This window comes from Scardinius erythrophthalmus (assembly GCF_964197995.2).
Source record: "Scardinius erythrophthalmus genome assembly, chromosome: 5".
Taxonomy (NCBI): Eukaryota; Metazoa; Chordata; class Actinopteri; order Cypriniformes; family Leuciscidae; genus Scardinius; species Scardinius erythrophthalmus.
This window is the reverse complement of record NC_138225.1, coordinates 5,197,483-5,214,897: the sequence shown is the minus strand read 5'-3', so window position 1 is coordinate 5,214,897 and position 17,415 is coordinate 5,197,483. Positions and strand designations below refer to the sequence as shown.

Here is a 17,415-nt window from a genome sequence, read left to right as displayed (position 1 = left end):
TATATAACTATATACATATGCATGATTATTTTTTTCGGATGGCCGACATTTCTTTAATTAAAATCTTTTTTTTTTTTTACTGATTTCATGTAATATTCTAATTTTCTGAGATTTTGAGTTTGGGGTTTTCATAAGCTGTAAGCCATAATCATCAAAATTATAACTTTTGCACAATATTCAAATTTTTCGAGTTTCACCTGTAGTTCATCATAACATCGTCATAAACATAATTCACCCGCTAGATTGCTAAATGTTCCTGATTTTTTTTCCTGATCCTTCTTAAAGTTATTCTTGTGCTCAGTGTTAAAATGCCTAATTTCCTATTGATAGGAAAAGCCCCACCCCACACGTTGACTGTATTGGTTACACGTTTGTGACGGTAGGAAACAGGTGGTTTCAAACCGCATCTTATGTACACTACAGTTTTAAAGAGAGATACTCCGCAGTGGTGTTGACTGGTGATTGTGCACAAAGCATATTAAAAACACCAACATTAAAAACTTAATTTTCACCACACGAGGTCTTTAAGTAGGTGTAAGAGTGTGGAACGTGGCCCCTTTAAATATGTAAATGTGTGTGAGGATCCAGACAGGGCTCGGGTGTAGTGTGTGTGTGCAGATGGCTGTGTCACTTCTTTCTCTTCGCTCTGTCATGACTGGCGGGAGAAGCCGGAGCTGCCATATGTAACACACACACCTACCTGACCACCCCCCCACACACACACACACACACACACAAAGCGTCTGATGACTCACTGTGACTCCATGACAACCACACCAGCCACTCACATCACATAGACAGTTCTGCAGCACAATGCCAGTCTCCTACACACAGTTTAACAGAGAGAATGTGCATTTTCACAGAATATTTTTACAGTGTAGAAATCTCCCACACATGCATTGCAATGAAACATTATAGTCAAAGTGAGGTTGCACATATACAGTGGTGCAAAGGCAGTGAAATGGGTGAAAACAATCAAGTCTCTCTTTACAAAAATATTCAATTTGTTAACATCAGTTAATCCATTAAAGGGATCATGAACTGGATTATTTTATTATTTTATAATGTTTCCTGTGGTGCCCTTATAATGTTAGTATGATTTTTACATAAAAAAACTGTCATAATTTAGAAATAAAAGGCATTTTTCCAAGCCTGATTTGAACACTGTTTGAAGGGGCGTGTCTGTTGTGAGACTTCAATGTAAACGCCCACTGCTGTGATTGGCTGATATGTTTGCATATTAAATGGTAAGTATTACATGAGGAATTCTCTCGAAAACTTTTATTATGTTTTTACTATTACAGCTATCGAGATTAACGAATCGTGAAAAGTATTGATCATATATGTCGATGTATTCCCATCACATGAAAGGTTGCAGTGATGAGCATTGAGCAGATGACACAGTCTGTTGATCGCGTGAATGAAGTGATCTCATCATTGCAACACAATTTCTGCACTCTCACGAATGCTTTCACCAAATAACAATGCAAACACGATGTAAATACAGTAAGAGCTTCATTGTGCTATGTAACAGCGTCATTGATTTCATAACGAGTTTTGGCAAGTGTCCAGATAAACTCGCGCTGTTTGATTGACAGCTTGGGCGATTGGAAAGGGAGCGTTCTTTGATCGCTTTCTGTATATAAATCAATCACAGTTTAAATAAGATTATTTTCATCATACTAATAGAAACGACATGAAGTTGATCGTTTAGTCACTGGCTTGATTTACTGATGCATAAACAGTGAACGATTTTGAGAGATAATCTGTAACTTGAATAATTAATATACATCAGAAATCACTGATCACAGATCAGGCATTAGAATAAACATGACTACTTGCATGTTTGTGGCGTTGCTGGCAGATCCATATTGTAAAAGTCTGTTTGCAAAGCCTGCGCCGAAATTCACATTGTTGGTAAAAAATGTTTTATTGCATTATTATTAATCATTGTCAACTTTAAATATTCAAAATGCATTAGTATACATATTTTAACCTAGATGAGGGATTTACATATTTTTTTCAGCTGAATCTCTTTGACCTAAATTATTTATTTACATTATATAAATTTTTACTTGTTCAATATTTCAGTAATTCAACAACCTATTTGCATGTTAACAGTTCTTCAATATTGGTTAATGGTCACTTGACATAAGCAAACAAATACATTTTGAATCTTTTTATAGTAAGCGTTTCATTTTGTTTTTGATTTTATTATTGTAAATTTTATATATATACGTATGTATGTGTGTATATATGTATGTAAAAATATATATACTGTATGATTTGTTTCATTAGCTTTTTATCGACACAAACCCTAGTTTGGGAATGCCAGATGTAGATAATATATGCTGTAAAAAAAATGTTGGTTAATGAAACTACAGTCTTTTATTGCAGAGGACAGATGTGCAACTCTCTCTAATTACAGCAGTGTTGAAAGATTGCGAATTATTATATTTTGGTTTGAAAAAAAACTAATTTCTATTTTTCAATTTCCTTAGTGATTTAATGATTCATACTTCAGTGTGTTAAACTGCAGCTGTTTGTAAGAGATCCCTGTAATTCTGCACAGTAAAACTTCAGACTCTCATAATGAGTGTAGCGATAAATGGATGTTTTGGATAATTGCCTGCCTAATTGTGTTGTATTTATGCTCTCTTACCAAAGTGACTTACAAACATATATTGTTGGAAATAACTTCATACTATCTAAATGTGTTTTAGTGTTTCTAGGCAACCTTCACTATTACTAAGGCAACCACGGTGCTATAGCAAGCATCAATATATATATATCTGGGGTTTGATTCGGTCAGATGAAGTTTTAGGCTTCTGTGTGTTATTCGTCCAGGACTGTTGTTGTGGACATGAGTGATACCTCAAATTTTTAGAGATGAACTGGCTGAAAAGGCCACTCTTTCGACACTGAATAACACCTGTAACACCCTAGCAACTGCAAATCGGTGTATGGCAACCACCAATGGCAGTGAATTTTGCACAGTAAAGAACCACTCATAATTTCTTCATGGGAAAAAAAGTACATTTTGTTTTTATATTCTCATTTATATTGTATTATCCTTTTAAGTTTTTTTTTTCCTCCTATATAAATGTTATTAGTTTTTATAAAGTAAATTTGTCTTAATTTGTCAAAATATGGATTTATTGTAACATGTCTTCCATGTTGACGTCGATCTATTTTGACTGGCTTCTACCAAACGTAACATTAACTTTTCTCTAAAGTACTGTAGAGTTTGATTTACGTCCACACCTTAATTGCATTTTATTATTTGCATTAGGATTGTTTTACATCCCGGCGACCCTGTCAGAACACAAGCACTGCTTTAATGTTTATTCACAGTGAGTAAAGTGATATAGTCATATGGTTTATGTGAAGGGCAAAACTGACCGAGCTGAAGAGACGGGGGACGTACAGCCTGATTCTCTCTGGAAGGCTATTTAAAGTCACTTGGCTCCATGACATGATCTCCAGCAATCTCTCTCTCTCTCTCTCTCTCTCTCTCTCTCTCTCTCTCTCTCTCTCTCTCTCTCTCTCTCTCTCTCTCTCTCTCTCTCTCTCTCTCTCTCTCTCTCTCTCTCTCTCTCTCTCTCTCTCTCTCTCTCTCTCTCTCTCTCTCTCTCTCTCTCTCTCCATCTCTCTCCCTCTCCCTCTCTCCCTCTCTCTCTTTCTCTCCTTCCAAATGCCTAGCTTATCATTCCTAAAACAAAATGTAGGCCTTACAGGGTGAAGAACAAGGAAATTAAATGCAGAAGAGATAGCTGGATGAATTAAATCTGGCAGTAAACTGTGCTGAATACCCACTGACATTTAAAGAGAAAGCAGAGGGTTATGGGACAAAAGATAGATGATTTTGCACTTTGCATATGTTTTAGTGGAAAATGTTAGACTTAATTTGGTGTTAAACAGCTTTAAGATCAATAAATAAAATAATAATAATAATAAATATGAATATTATTTTTTTACATACTACAATACTCTTTTTTTTATAGTATTTTGTAATGTGTATATATATATATATATATATTATAAACAGCTTTAACATTAAGAAATAAATAAAAATATGAATATTATTTTTTGAAAATACAAAAAATTATAAAATGTCTAAAATATTTAATATATTTATATTATTATAATAAACATTATTTCTATAAATATATTATTTTATATGATATAATTTAGTGCTAAACAGCTTTAACATTAAGGGGGGGTATTGATATTTGAAAAATATAAAAAATATATGAATATAAATATTTAAAATCAACATGAAACACAACCCATTTTAATTCTGTAAAGTGATTCATTTCTACATGAAACAGGATAGTTTTACTTAGAAAAAACGTGAATTAGATGGAGAGAAACTAGGTTTGAAAGGTGACATATTATGAAAATCGTGTTTAAGTGCTATAATTAGGTCCCCGGTGCTTCTACCAACCCAAAAAAAAACGTAAAAAGTGACAACCCAGTAACTTTGTTTAAGGTAAGCCTTTCTCTGCAAGCATGTAAAAAAAAGCCGATCAGATTTCACTCCCCTTCTGATGTAGGAAGGGGATCTTATTATAATGTTACCGCCCCTTAATCTGCACGTTTACACCCACATTTGGTTTACAACAATGTAACCAGTTCTAACGCAATGGTTAGAACTGGCAAAGTTCGAGCAAAGCATGCAAACTGTTCTGTCGTTGCTGCACAGATGAGCACTGAACACTAGAGTCTCAGCCTCAGATGAGACAAGAGCAGTGGATTCATTTCATTTTCAATGGAAATCCCCCAGAAACTGATGAATCAATGTAACTCCACAACAACTACATACATGTATCCACTAACCATTCAGAAACGTCCAGGTGCGTCTAAAAGTTGAACATTTTCCTGAGTCTCTCTGTTAGGCTGCACTCCACTGCTGGTTAGTGCTGAGATTGTGGCTGAGTGAGATTGGCAGGATTGGCTCTCTTCTGAACGGGGGCGGAGCAGCAGCTCATTTTCATTTAAAGGGACATACACAAAAATGACCAATTTTTGCTCACACCCAAAAAGGGGCAAATTTGACAAGCTGTCATAAATGAACTGGGGGTTATTTTGAGCTGAAAAGATTTCTCCGACACATTCTGGGGACACCATAGATTCACTCCTCACCTTGCCGTTTCAGGCAAAAGGGGAAAGTAAAAAAAAAAAAACTTTTTTTTATTTTTATTACAGACAAATTGTGGACAAAAACACTACCTTTAAAAATGAAATAGATTGGACAGTTGAGGTTTTATGATGTAGGGTTTAGGCTGCCCATGCAGTTATGAGAGTGGCCAGGAAATCTGAGCCGTTTATCTGGCAGCCCCACGGCTTTTAGTTGACCTAATAAAATAGTCATTGAAATATTATGCAATTTCTCTACATCACACTCACTAGTGCCCTTCGTTTGTCCTTAGGGAAGACAATATATCCTCCGTGGCCTACAATTAAATAACATTTTTCTTGCTATATAGTGCAAGAAAATGTGTGTTCCCATGTGGTTTCTAGGTTGTTGCGTTTTTATGGGTGTTTTATGTTATGCAGTTGCTAAGGTGATCTTGCTGTAGGTGGTTTCTTACTGGCTCAAGTCTCTGATCGGTAACGCTTTATTTCGATACTCCACTTTATACATTCAACTACAGGAGTTGGACAATGAAACTGAAACACCTGGTTGATGATAAATAATAATAAAATCTTCTGCTTTCCACATACCCTATCTTTAAAGGTCAGCCAAACATTGGGTTGAGCCTTCAACCTCCATTGCACCATTGAAGTCAAGTCAAGTCACCTTCATTTATATAGCGCTTTTAACAATATGAATTGTTTCAAAGCAGCTTTACAGTGATGATAGGAAATTACAGTAACACACTGTAAAACCCAACAAGTTAACAGTGCAGAGATTGTTTTGGCTTTACAGCAGCTCTAGGATAAAGTTATTGTCCAGCTAAAGTTAGTTTTGATTGATTCACTTCCGTTGCAAAGATCATTAGTTATTAACTTAGGGGCCGCTAACATAACCCCGTTCTAACACGAAAATCCTCAACGTGCTCCGGCCGCTCATCCGCACAAAACAGTGTCTGGTGTTTCGAGAACGCACTCCCGGTTCTGCAAACGATTATCCCTTATCTCTGCGCAAACACCGACGTCGCGCACTTGCGCATCACATGTTCAGTCCATATAGGTATGCGCATTTTAATATAAATGTGCGCAGGCGTGTAGTCCTTCTTTACAAATCAACCCTCAACAAACTACTTGTCTGGCCTTAAAAATGTATAATACAGAATTATTTATCGCATCCTCGTAGCCACGCGAACCGGAATTATCCCGACAACGTTTACAGAGGTAAAGGGAGGGGGGGGAGGCCTTCACAGGGGATGGACTGGTTAACACTTCAGGACTGCGTTGTCGTCGTGTTCAGGCACAGGTCCTTCATCAGATCTGGATACGGCCTGTATCCGGCAGACTGCGGTAAACCTCGGGATAAACAGAGAGACTAATATTAGTGTAGACGCCGTCCTTCTTATGATGTAACGAGTACATCAGGATTTATGGGAAGTGTTCCCGGTTCCGGCTGACCTAATCTATGCTCCTAACATTGAATTATATAAGTCTATAATGTGTTATGTGTATGCTAGGCCAAAGAGATGTGTCTTTAATCTAGCTTTGAACTGACAGAGTGTGTCTGCTTCCCGGACAATAGTAGGAAGACTGTTCCAGAGTTTTGGTGCTAAATAGGAAAAGGATCTACCGCCAGCAGTCGATTTTGATATTCTAGGTATTATCAACTTGCCGGAATTTTGAGATCGCAATAGACGTGAAGGACTATAATGCGTTAATTGAAAAGAGTCATGTGATCGTGGTTTGTGTCCACCTGAGTTGCCGTCATTCGCCACCGTCGATTTTTCAATGACATAGCCTACGACTCGCAATATTCGATCTGACACATCCGATTCATATCAGATTTATTTCTGCATATGAATGAGGCCTGAAACCGATCTGAGAATATCGAAATCCATGTGCTCTTACACGTTCGTGGGTCGTATCCGATCTGTGCCACATGGGACGAAAAAAAAAACATAATTGGGTCACTTGAACCATGTAAAGTAAATACCGCCTTCTACTGAATGAGAGACTCAAGCGTCTGTCAATGAGCTTCTTTTCCTCTTTCTGTAATCGCCTGCTTCTGCTGCAGAGTGTCTGCATTGCAGTGGCTTTATCAGATCAATGAAGTCCCCACAGGTCAAAACACATTAAACACATGAGCAATCAGGGACTTCTCTAGAGGAAACGTGTGTTTCATGTTGCCTGGATCTCAAGTGTTTGGTCGCCATGACCATTGCACATGCTGCGCCCCGATCTGATCATGGACATTGGGCTGTGTCTTTATACACAAATACAACTTGTAGAGCTGTATTCCAAACCCTAGTGTGTTGCCTATCAGACACCTGACATAAAAAAGTAGAAGAAAAAGTAGATAGCTTAATATGTTATTCAAAGCCATTCCTAGAATGCATTGTGTAAAAAATGCAATTAACTACATATCTAATATAAATTACCATTCAAATGTTTTGGGGCAGGTATATTTTTCTTAAGGGAATTAATAGTTTTATTTAGTAAGGCTGCATTACATGGGGAAAAAGGTGACAGTAAAGATTATTTTAAATAAATGTTGATAAATGCTGTTCTTTTGATTCATCAAAGAATCCAAAAAAAATAAAAAAAATCACAGTTTCCACAAAAATATGAAGCAGCACAGCTGTTTTCAACATTGATAATAATAATAATAATAATAATAATAATAATAATAAGTGTTTCTTGAGCAGCAAATCATCATATTAGAATGATTTCTGAAAGATCATGTGACACTGAAGACTGGAGTAATGATGCTGAAAATGCAGCTTTGATCACAGGAGGAATAAATTACATTTTATTAAAATACATTAGAATAAAATATGCTGTTGACTACAATGTCATTTTTTTTGTACTAGCTAACATGCTTGTGCACTGAGAAATCACACGTATAATTGACAGATGTAGACTGTTTTAGAAAGGTCTCGTTGGAGTGGCCTATGCTTTTTTTTATCAAAAAATTTTGAATCATTTTGCACGTTTACCGCTTTGAAGAGCAGTGATGTTTAAAGGACTGTGTCTAATTCAGTGGTTTATGAAATGAAATATCTCTGCTGAGTCTCAGTCAACGATGAGTGTGAAATCTCTTCAGCTCTGGCTCTGTAACTGAGCATTATCACATTATGTTCTGCTAAAGACATCACTGGCATACATTACATGGGAATCAAGCCTTTTTTCTGAATAAAGTCTCTCAAAACCACTGTTTTGTTTAAAAAAATGATATTTTCATGAATGACAATGAAATCATGGATTTTTTTTTTTTTTTTTTTTTTTTTTACTTATAGTTCCAGCTCTGAATTATGATTGGACTTCAAAGACCAAGTCAATGCATTACAGTAACTTTACCATGGTTAAATGGGTTTTACCTTGATTCTATAATGAACTACACAACAGTTCAAAAGTTTGGTGGCAGTGTGTTTTTTGAAGAAATTAATAGTTTTATTCAGCAAGAACACATTCAATTGATCAAAAGTGACAGTTAAGGCATTTATAATGCTACAAAAAAAAAATCTATAACAAAAAAAAATGCTGTACTTTCAATTCATCAAAGAATCCTGAGAAAAGTGGTTTCCACATAAATATGAAGCAGCACAACTGTATTCAACATTGATAATAATCAGAAATGTCATCATATTATCAGAATGATTTCTGAATGATCATGTGACACTGAAGACTGGAGTAATGATGCTGAAAATTCAGCTTTGATCACAGGAATAAATTACACTTATACAGTAGGCTATATTACAATAGAAAACAGTTATTTAAATTCAAGTTTCAAGTTTAATTTATTAAGCACATTTAAAACAACCTTGGTTGACCAAAGTGATGCACAAGAAATATCTAGGTCCATCCTCAAAATTAAAATAAACATTCTAGAACAGTAAGAATTTTTGGCTATGATGTCCGATAAATATTTCGCCTTTGCAATCTTGGCAGCCTTTTGAAAATGATTTCAATTCAGTATTTCATATGATACCTGAAGCCCATCCTTCTTCCACTTTCGTTCACACTGACGACATTGCTGTCTCAGTTCCTGAATATTTTAATTGTAATATTTTAAAATAATACTCTTTTTACTGTATATTTGGTCAAATAAAAGCATCAGAAGAGACTGCAAAATCCTCAAACTTTTGAACAGTTCTGTATCTATTTATAAATGAAACATGAAAGTAATTGGGAAAAGTTGTTTAGGCTGTTAAACAACTGCAAAAATAATTCTCAGATGACATTCTAAAGATAACTCAAATTTGTCAGAAATATTAAATCAAGAGTCTAGCATTGTAGATGATGTAATTGTGCGGTTGGGTTTAGTTTTTAAAGAGAATAATTTAGTGATCTGAATTCTGTGGTTGATAGACTTCACGAACTGTGGTAGCTCAGAGATATGAATTTATTTTGCATTCTCTTTCTATTCCTGCATGCCTAACAATCCCGTTCATAAGAGTCTTCCAGCTCCGAGCTGATCTGAAGCGCGTCGTTTGATGTCAGCTTCAGACCGGCTCATCAGATCCTGACGCCAGTTTGAGGAGGTTACGCAACAGACTCTGACTCACAAAGCCATGCAACCGCTGCCCGCTGCCTCCTTCTGTGAGTCTCCTAAAACTACACCAACCCAGTTCACAAGCACCACACAATCAATGAAGATACGGTCCTGCTCAGAATTGTTGCCACCTTTGGTAAATGTGAACTAAGAAGGCTGTGAAAATAAATCTGCTTTGTTAATCCTTTTAACCATTGAAGTAAAACACTTGAAAATGGGAGGAATTCTCATTATGAAATAAAAGTTTTTTCTCTAATACGCATTTGCCTCAATTAATGACACCCTTTCATTTAATTCTTTTTGAAACCTTCTTTTCCCAAGATAACAGCTCTGAGTCTTCTCCTGTAATGCCTAATAGAGATTGTAGATTAGAGATCATTACATACAGTTCCTTTAGATTCCCAGCTCCATGTTTGTGCTTCTCCTCTTCAGTTTTCTATAGGGTTCAGGTCAGGGAACTGGGACGCTCGGGTCACACGGTCACACATTTTTTGTGTTGATTCTGATGTTTGTTTTGGATCGTTGTCCTGATGGAAGATCCAACCACGACCCATTATAAGATTTCTAGAGTTGAGGCACTCGGACTACATTTTGCGGACTTGGACTTGTAACGACTTCGGATGCGTTTTGACTCGGACTCAAGCATTTGGGACTGGAAAAATGTTCCCGAGTCCCGGTGAAATATGTTCAGGACAGTTGACGGGATTATCACTGGCCAGAATCGGGTCAGCACTGCATTGTCATCGTCATTCGCATGTGTTTTTAAGTTTTGAACGACTGCCGAATTAAGTTCTCTTTTGCATCTTATTGCGCTTCTACACACTTAAAGACCCCCTGTGGTCAATAATTTAATTCCTTTAAACTCATCTTTGATCATCAAAATAACATATTTAACATCTTCATGCCTTAAAATAGCTTGAATGTAACTCGACACCCTTGCCTCATTTAGCATACGCGGTTCTATGAATATGCAAATGAGCCCCGCCTCCACTCACTCAGACCAGCTCAGAGATCCACTCATTGACGATCACACGTTGATCTGGGGTGCGTTTCCCAAAAGCATCGTTGGCCAACTATGTTCGCAAGTTCCATCGTTATCAGCATAGTTCAACAAGTCTGTGTTTCCCGAAACCATCGTTCCAACAAACATTCGCAAACAGCATCGCAGAGTTGTGTGGTTGGAACGACAGCTCTCGGCCTGTGGTTAGAAGCAGAGTTTCTAGTTGACATGTGGACTTAATAAATCCTCATCTTGAGCAAAATAAGCAAGCTGACATTCAGTACAACCTGTGTCTTTTATTTAGAATACATACAAATGCAATTTACGTCTTTTAGTTTGTCAAGAGATTTAAAGCACCGTTTCTGAAGAGTGCGCATGTGTGAACGTTCTCGACTATGTAAGAAAGAGCATGTGATTGAATCTGGAAATAAAGCAAAATAACTGAGAAAAATGAGAAATAGTCCTCAAATGCCATCTCTAATTTATATCAAAACATCTGGCGTTAATTCGAACTCAGTTTCATTAAAAGAAGTTATTACTCCACCACGTGCGTCACATCATTAACCAACGTGGTTGAACGACCAATTTGCGACAATATGGTTTCAGGAAACAGTCGTGACTAGCTAGTTGATGTCTTCAACGATGCATCGCACTACGGTAGTTAAGCAGTGAGTTACGTCGTTGTTCGGGAAACGCACCCATGATTGGTTACAAGGTAGTTTGAGACGTCAGAAACACCAACGATTTCAAACTGTGTTTTTGAGACTGTCTTTGGTTCACTGCAGTTTTAAGGAGAAAATACTCAGCAATGGTGTCGACTTATGAATTTACACATGGTTTGTCTTAAAGCAGATTAAAAACACCACATAGACATATGAACATCAATAAAAACTTGCTTTTCACCACAGGGGGACTTTAAATACACACAAAGTTATGTCAAAATGCCCATCTCAGTGAGTATTCACGTAAACACAGTCGGTTATGTCATAAGTGAACGTAAACAGTTGGGAGAAAATTGTATGTATCTGTATATTTGATCCGTGTATTAGATCTTAAAGTGACGGCAGCCTAATAAACCGACTGCTGTCTGTATCATTAATCATAATCAAACATCAAAAGAAATAGAGAGAACGATTCACTGCTCTTGACTGAGTAACTTTAATAATGCTCATTTATTTGTAATGCATAGAGTGGGAGTGCGTTTCAAATTATGTTCCCAATAACATTCCTTAATCAAGATGTGTTTACTTAGGAAGAAAAATGACATAATATATTAAGTCTTGTTTTCTGAACATTTTGTTAAAATTAAGTGACAAATTTTCCCCCTTTGAATTGAGTTTAACATTCTTAAATCAAGATACATTTACTTTGAGAAGCAAATCATATTTAGATATTTGTACTGGAAAACAAGACAAAAATTTTGATTAATAAAATGTGATCACAAAATCAAATATGATTAATCATGCAGATCTAACTAGTGTACATGAATCTCCGATTAAGATATTAATCTGATTTTTGCATGCATATAAGGCACTTAAAACAGAATACAGTGCATTTCAGCATCATCTTGACAATGTGCATGTGTTTCCTTAGTACTCTGGTAATGCATGATGTTGAGGCATCAGTATCATGAGATTTGTAGTATGAGGTCATAAGAAGTCTGTCGTGTGTGTATCAGAATCATTGATGGGCTCGTGTGCTGAGAAAGCTCTTCATTAATCGCCACACATTCCCATGGCACAGGTCCTGAACGCTGAACAGGACAGCAGGCAGATCTAAAGAACAGGATCTTTAAATAATGCATGGCCAGCGTTCACGCTTGGCGTCAAGGAAGCTTGTCACTTAATGAGAGAGGAAACCCTTTAAAGAGAGAGCGATGTGGAGAGTATAAGTGGACACTCACGGTTAGTGTTTTTGACCTGCATTTTGAAGATTCACGATAAAGCAGTTCTCAAATAATGTCACTGCCACATGGGGAAAATAAATGTTAAATCAACTCAAATTGTCGCATACTTTTTTAATAAAAAGTATTCACTTTCATTTTTTTTACTTCAATTAAAGTTTTTTTTTTATTTTTTTTTTTTATGAAAGATCAAAAGGATTAACGATGCAGATTTATTTTTCACAGCCTTTTTTATCACATTTACCAAGGGCACCAACAATTCTGTCCGTGTGTGTGTGTGTGTGTGTGTCACAGTATAGATAAATAAATAATACATATTATATACTGTATATTATTTATTTATACTGTTTGTATGAATATATATATATATATATATAGCATATATATATATATAGGTTTACTTTGAAACCACTTTTGAATATACATATATATATATATATACACAGTATATATTATTATAATATATTTTTTTATATTTATACTGTGATAGATAATAATAGAATAATAGAAATATTTGTAATATGGAGCGATATGTAATAATACTGTAATATTTGCTGAGAAAGACGGACATTACTCACATTAAATTATAGTGCCAAATGCATAAACATGAAAAGACAAAAGGTGTCCTTATAAGTTTTAGTATTCACTATCATTGATGAGTCCAGTGCAACCCACAATCGAGTTTAACAATTCTTCAGAGGTATCGCAGACAGACTTGTATATGCAATACTTTTTTATTGTTGGTCTATTTGTATACATATGCTTTATGTTTTGTTCACTTTTAAGTGATAACCAGTTTTGCTGTGTATGATGACTGCGCCCCGAAACAAAACCTGCCGAGCACCAAAGTTGAGAATCCAAAGCTAAAGTTGCTCATGCAGAACATGTCAACGTGAGCGTCAGTCTGGAGTCGTGTGTGTGTTTGTGCTGACTTCACATATAGAGGGAACAGTCTCTGTCAGTGTCCTGTGATAGGCCAGCAGGTGTGTGTGTGTGTGTGTGTGCTGTTCAGCACATTTCTCCATTCCCGGAGTAAAATCAATACGGAGAGCTGGAAATCCAGCACGCTTCGGCCCGCCCGGGGAATTCAATATCCTTATGTGAGCTGTATGTTGTTAGACGGGTCTTTAGCATCAAGGTCAAGGGTGTCAGGGCATGGAGCGCGAGTTTTCTTTACAGGATGAGATTTAGACGAGTGGACAGCATTTTAAGGCATCATAGGCAGCACAATTTTACATCAGTGTCCCGTGCACATCATGAAAGTGAAAGAAAATTGGTGTAGGATTTACTTTGAAACCATTTTCACACTGGAATTTCTAGTTGAAGCAAGCAAGTAATACACTGACTTAAAAACTGTTGAAGAAGACAGAATTAAATAGCATTTTCTTGTAAAACGTTCTTCAATAATATTTGTTTTATTTGCGACAGCGAGGCTGTTCACCAGGGTTTGGAAACGAGCCATAATGAGGATTTAGTGAATAAAATGACTGGTCTTGAAGCCATCAGTCACAGAGGCCTGAATGAATGCATCATAATTACAGCGTTTCCTCTAATGCATGCGAGGTGTTGTGTTTTTAATCGCTTTTTACGGCAGGCGGCGTGTTATCGGCACACAATGCTGGCTCATTTGCATTCTTGTTCTCTTTACAACAGTTTAAGGTCGTTTGTAGTGAAATGACAAGCTGTCTTGAATAATTACAGTAGGACAAGGAGGATAAGCTGGTTCACAGCTGTGTGTTTGACTACACGTGTTCTTCAGATGCTTTATTAATCGTATTAACCCACACTGGTCAGTGTTCCACAGAGGGATCGTCCCCATGGAGGTCCATAGAAGAATCTGAGTATTGATCCGCTCCCCATCGAGCAGCCGGGATGAGGCTCAAATCCCTGTAATTGTATTGAAGACAAAAGCAAACATTCTTGTGGATTTCTGAATAACAGTAATGGATTATACGATGCATTTGTAATGCAGAATGAGCAATTTTACTGTTAAGAAATCAGGTAACAACACTAAAAGCAACAAACACCATTTGTAATACTTAATCAAACTGTACAGACAAATATTTATTACATAAATATTGCAAATAGTGTCGAGTACTTTGCATTCTCCTTTTTCTGATATGTACTGTATAAAAGAGAGACCGAGGGCTTTCATCAGTGGTTTTGCATGTTTCAAATCTTATTAATTGTTGCTTTTCATAATTGTGTATCTTCTTAAAGGGATAGTTCACCCAAAAATGAAAATTCTGTCATCATTTACTCACCCTCAAATTGTTTCAAACCAAACCTGTATGAATTTCTTTCCTCTGCTGAACACAAAAGAAGATATTTTGAAGAATATGGGTAAACAAACAGTTGATGAACCATATTGACTTACATAGTATGAAAAAAATAATAATAATACTATGGAAGTCAGGTTTGGAACAACTTGAGGGTGAGTAAATGATGACAGAATTTTCATTTTGGGGTGAACTATCCCTTTAAATTGGTCTGGAAACCCTGTAATATGCTTTTAAATGGCAGTTTCCCCAGCTTGTGTTCACAAGATTCATAAAGTCATCATGTTTAATGATTTTGCATCTTTAGATGGGCTGCCCAATATTAATAATAATAATGTATTATTGATGTTTATTATTGATGCTGTTGTTGTTTTACCATAAAAATAATTCTAATATACGGTGGGAGTACCATGATACTTTGATCTTGCGCTATTTAGATGATACTCCAAATTATTTCAAAGAATACAGCGGTATTACTAGTACTTCTCTATAAATCTATGGTAACACAGTATTGTATTTGATATAATCGCTATACCATGGCACTCCCATACTGTTTTGTAAGGGCAGACACGGAATATTCGGAGGTTTAATACTAGGCTACTTATATGTTATAGCCAAAGGCGTCGCCCCGCCCCTTTAAACGCGTGCCAGCCGCGTCCGCCCCGCCCCTTTTGAACGCATATTAGACGCATTGGACGCCGGTGCTGAGGAGACGCGCGCGGATAGTAACGCCATAGATGCGTTCAGCTGAGGCGTGAGAACGACACGGTTCTCCGATACTACAGCCGCGTTCACGCTGAAATGCGACTCTCAGCACATTATAAAGCATAAGCGCTTTATATGATGGATATATATACGCTATTGGCGGATGGATTAACACGGTAAGAGCATCGCGTGATCTCTGTGTGCAGTGCGCGTGACAGATGAGCAGCTTTTCTGACATTGACATTGAAAGCACGCGCATCGATATTTGACAGATGACTTTATCGAATCGCATACGATCGGTGGGGATGTATGGGAGGATCTGTTGGTATGGAGATGGTTTGATGATGTAGTAGGGAAACAGAGTTGCGCATGATGCTTTAGGTAATGAATGCATCGCTCATATACGGGAGGAATAACCTGAAACCTCCAGCTTTATGCACTGCATATGCATGGTCATTTAGTGGGAGTCTGCAATATGAGTTATGCAGTAACAACCGCTTATTCACATTGATTATCTTGTGCATGCATGCAACTTATTTATTGCATGCAACAGACATTTCCTATAGTGTTCATTTGTCATATGCGATGATGTCACTATTGTTATTAATAACGTTATGTAATGCAGGCTGGGGAACCTACTAGTGAAAGTGAACTAACCTCTAATGATGCCTGATGAAATGGTCTACTTGTGTCACGTGATGTGGGATGCTCTGGGGCCATACGTCATCGTACGATGGTGCCTAGAGACGCTAATGTTGCATGCTGGAGCTGCAGTGTGCATGAGAGCAGGTTTGCATGACAGAACCCCTTTTAAATACATATTTAAAGGAATCATTTGGCAATGATGTCATTATTTGCTCGGCCTCATCTACTTCTAAGCTTGCATGCTGCTATATTTTTCAGTGGAAAGACTAAAAGAAGATTTTTAAGAACCTTCAAACATCTCTTTTCCATACAAGGACAGTTCATATAGTGACCATGGCTGTTGAGGTACAAGTGATGTTATTTTGGATATCTCTTAAAAGATTTAACCTTATTTATCCTGCCCTTGTGAAAAAGAAGTACACTTGCGAAGAACATACTTAAGTGCAAACTGAATATAATGTTTTGGACACTTAATTGCATGTTATTTGCAATTAAATTAAAATGTATTATAGTTGAAAATTACATATTAAATGCAATGTCAAACTTTTTCACCCATTTAAATATGTAATAATTCTATTGCCTTTGAAATATGGTTAAAGTGTACTGCATGTACTGACAAACATTTATGGAAAACTGAGATATACTTTAATGTAATTTTTACTGAAACTTCTGTGACATATTTTTAAACATATTTAAACACAACAACATAGGTTGTTGAAATTTAGTACACCTTAGTTTGGGGAACAATTCTCACTAGTTGTTTATTAGCATGCATATTACTAGCATATTAACTGTTTAGTACTTATAAAGCACATATTAATGCCTTATTCTGCATGATCATATTCTACATCCCTTAATCCACCCAATACCTAAACTCAACAATAAGCAGTAAATTAGGAGTTTGTTGAGGCAAAAGTCATAGTGAATAGTGAATACGTGTTCCCCATACTAAAATGTGACCTATATATTAACTTTAAATGTAACATTGAATAACACACTACAGTTGATAAAGTACTTTACATGTGCTATACTATGTTATTCATCACATCAAAACAAGTGCACTTCTTTAAAGCACAACAAAAGAATATTACAACATGATTTAAAATGTACTTTAATGTAAAACATTTCATTTGACATTATCACAAAGTGCACTTTTAAAAGAGACAGTCATGAAAGTGTATTCTCTTTAGTGGCCATT

The 17,415-nt window shown here is 36.4% G+C and overlaps 1 protein-coding gene across 1 annotated transcript in view; it reads left to right on the top strand.

Moving 5' to 3' along the window:
• The window catches only part of rabl6a (RAB, member RAS oncogene family-like 6a), a 52,098-nt gene extending 42,390 nt beyond the window's left edge, over positions 1-9,708 (top strand). The window contains exon 19 of the transcript XR_014030255.1: positions 9,588-9,708. The gene's annotated coding sequence lies outside the window, so the exon portion shown is untranslated. The remainder of the gene's footprint in view (positions 1-9,587) is intronic.
• Positions 9,709-17,415: the final 7,707 nt, after the last annotated feature.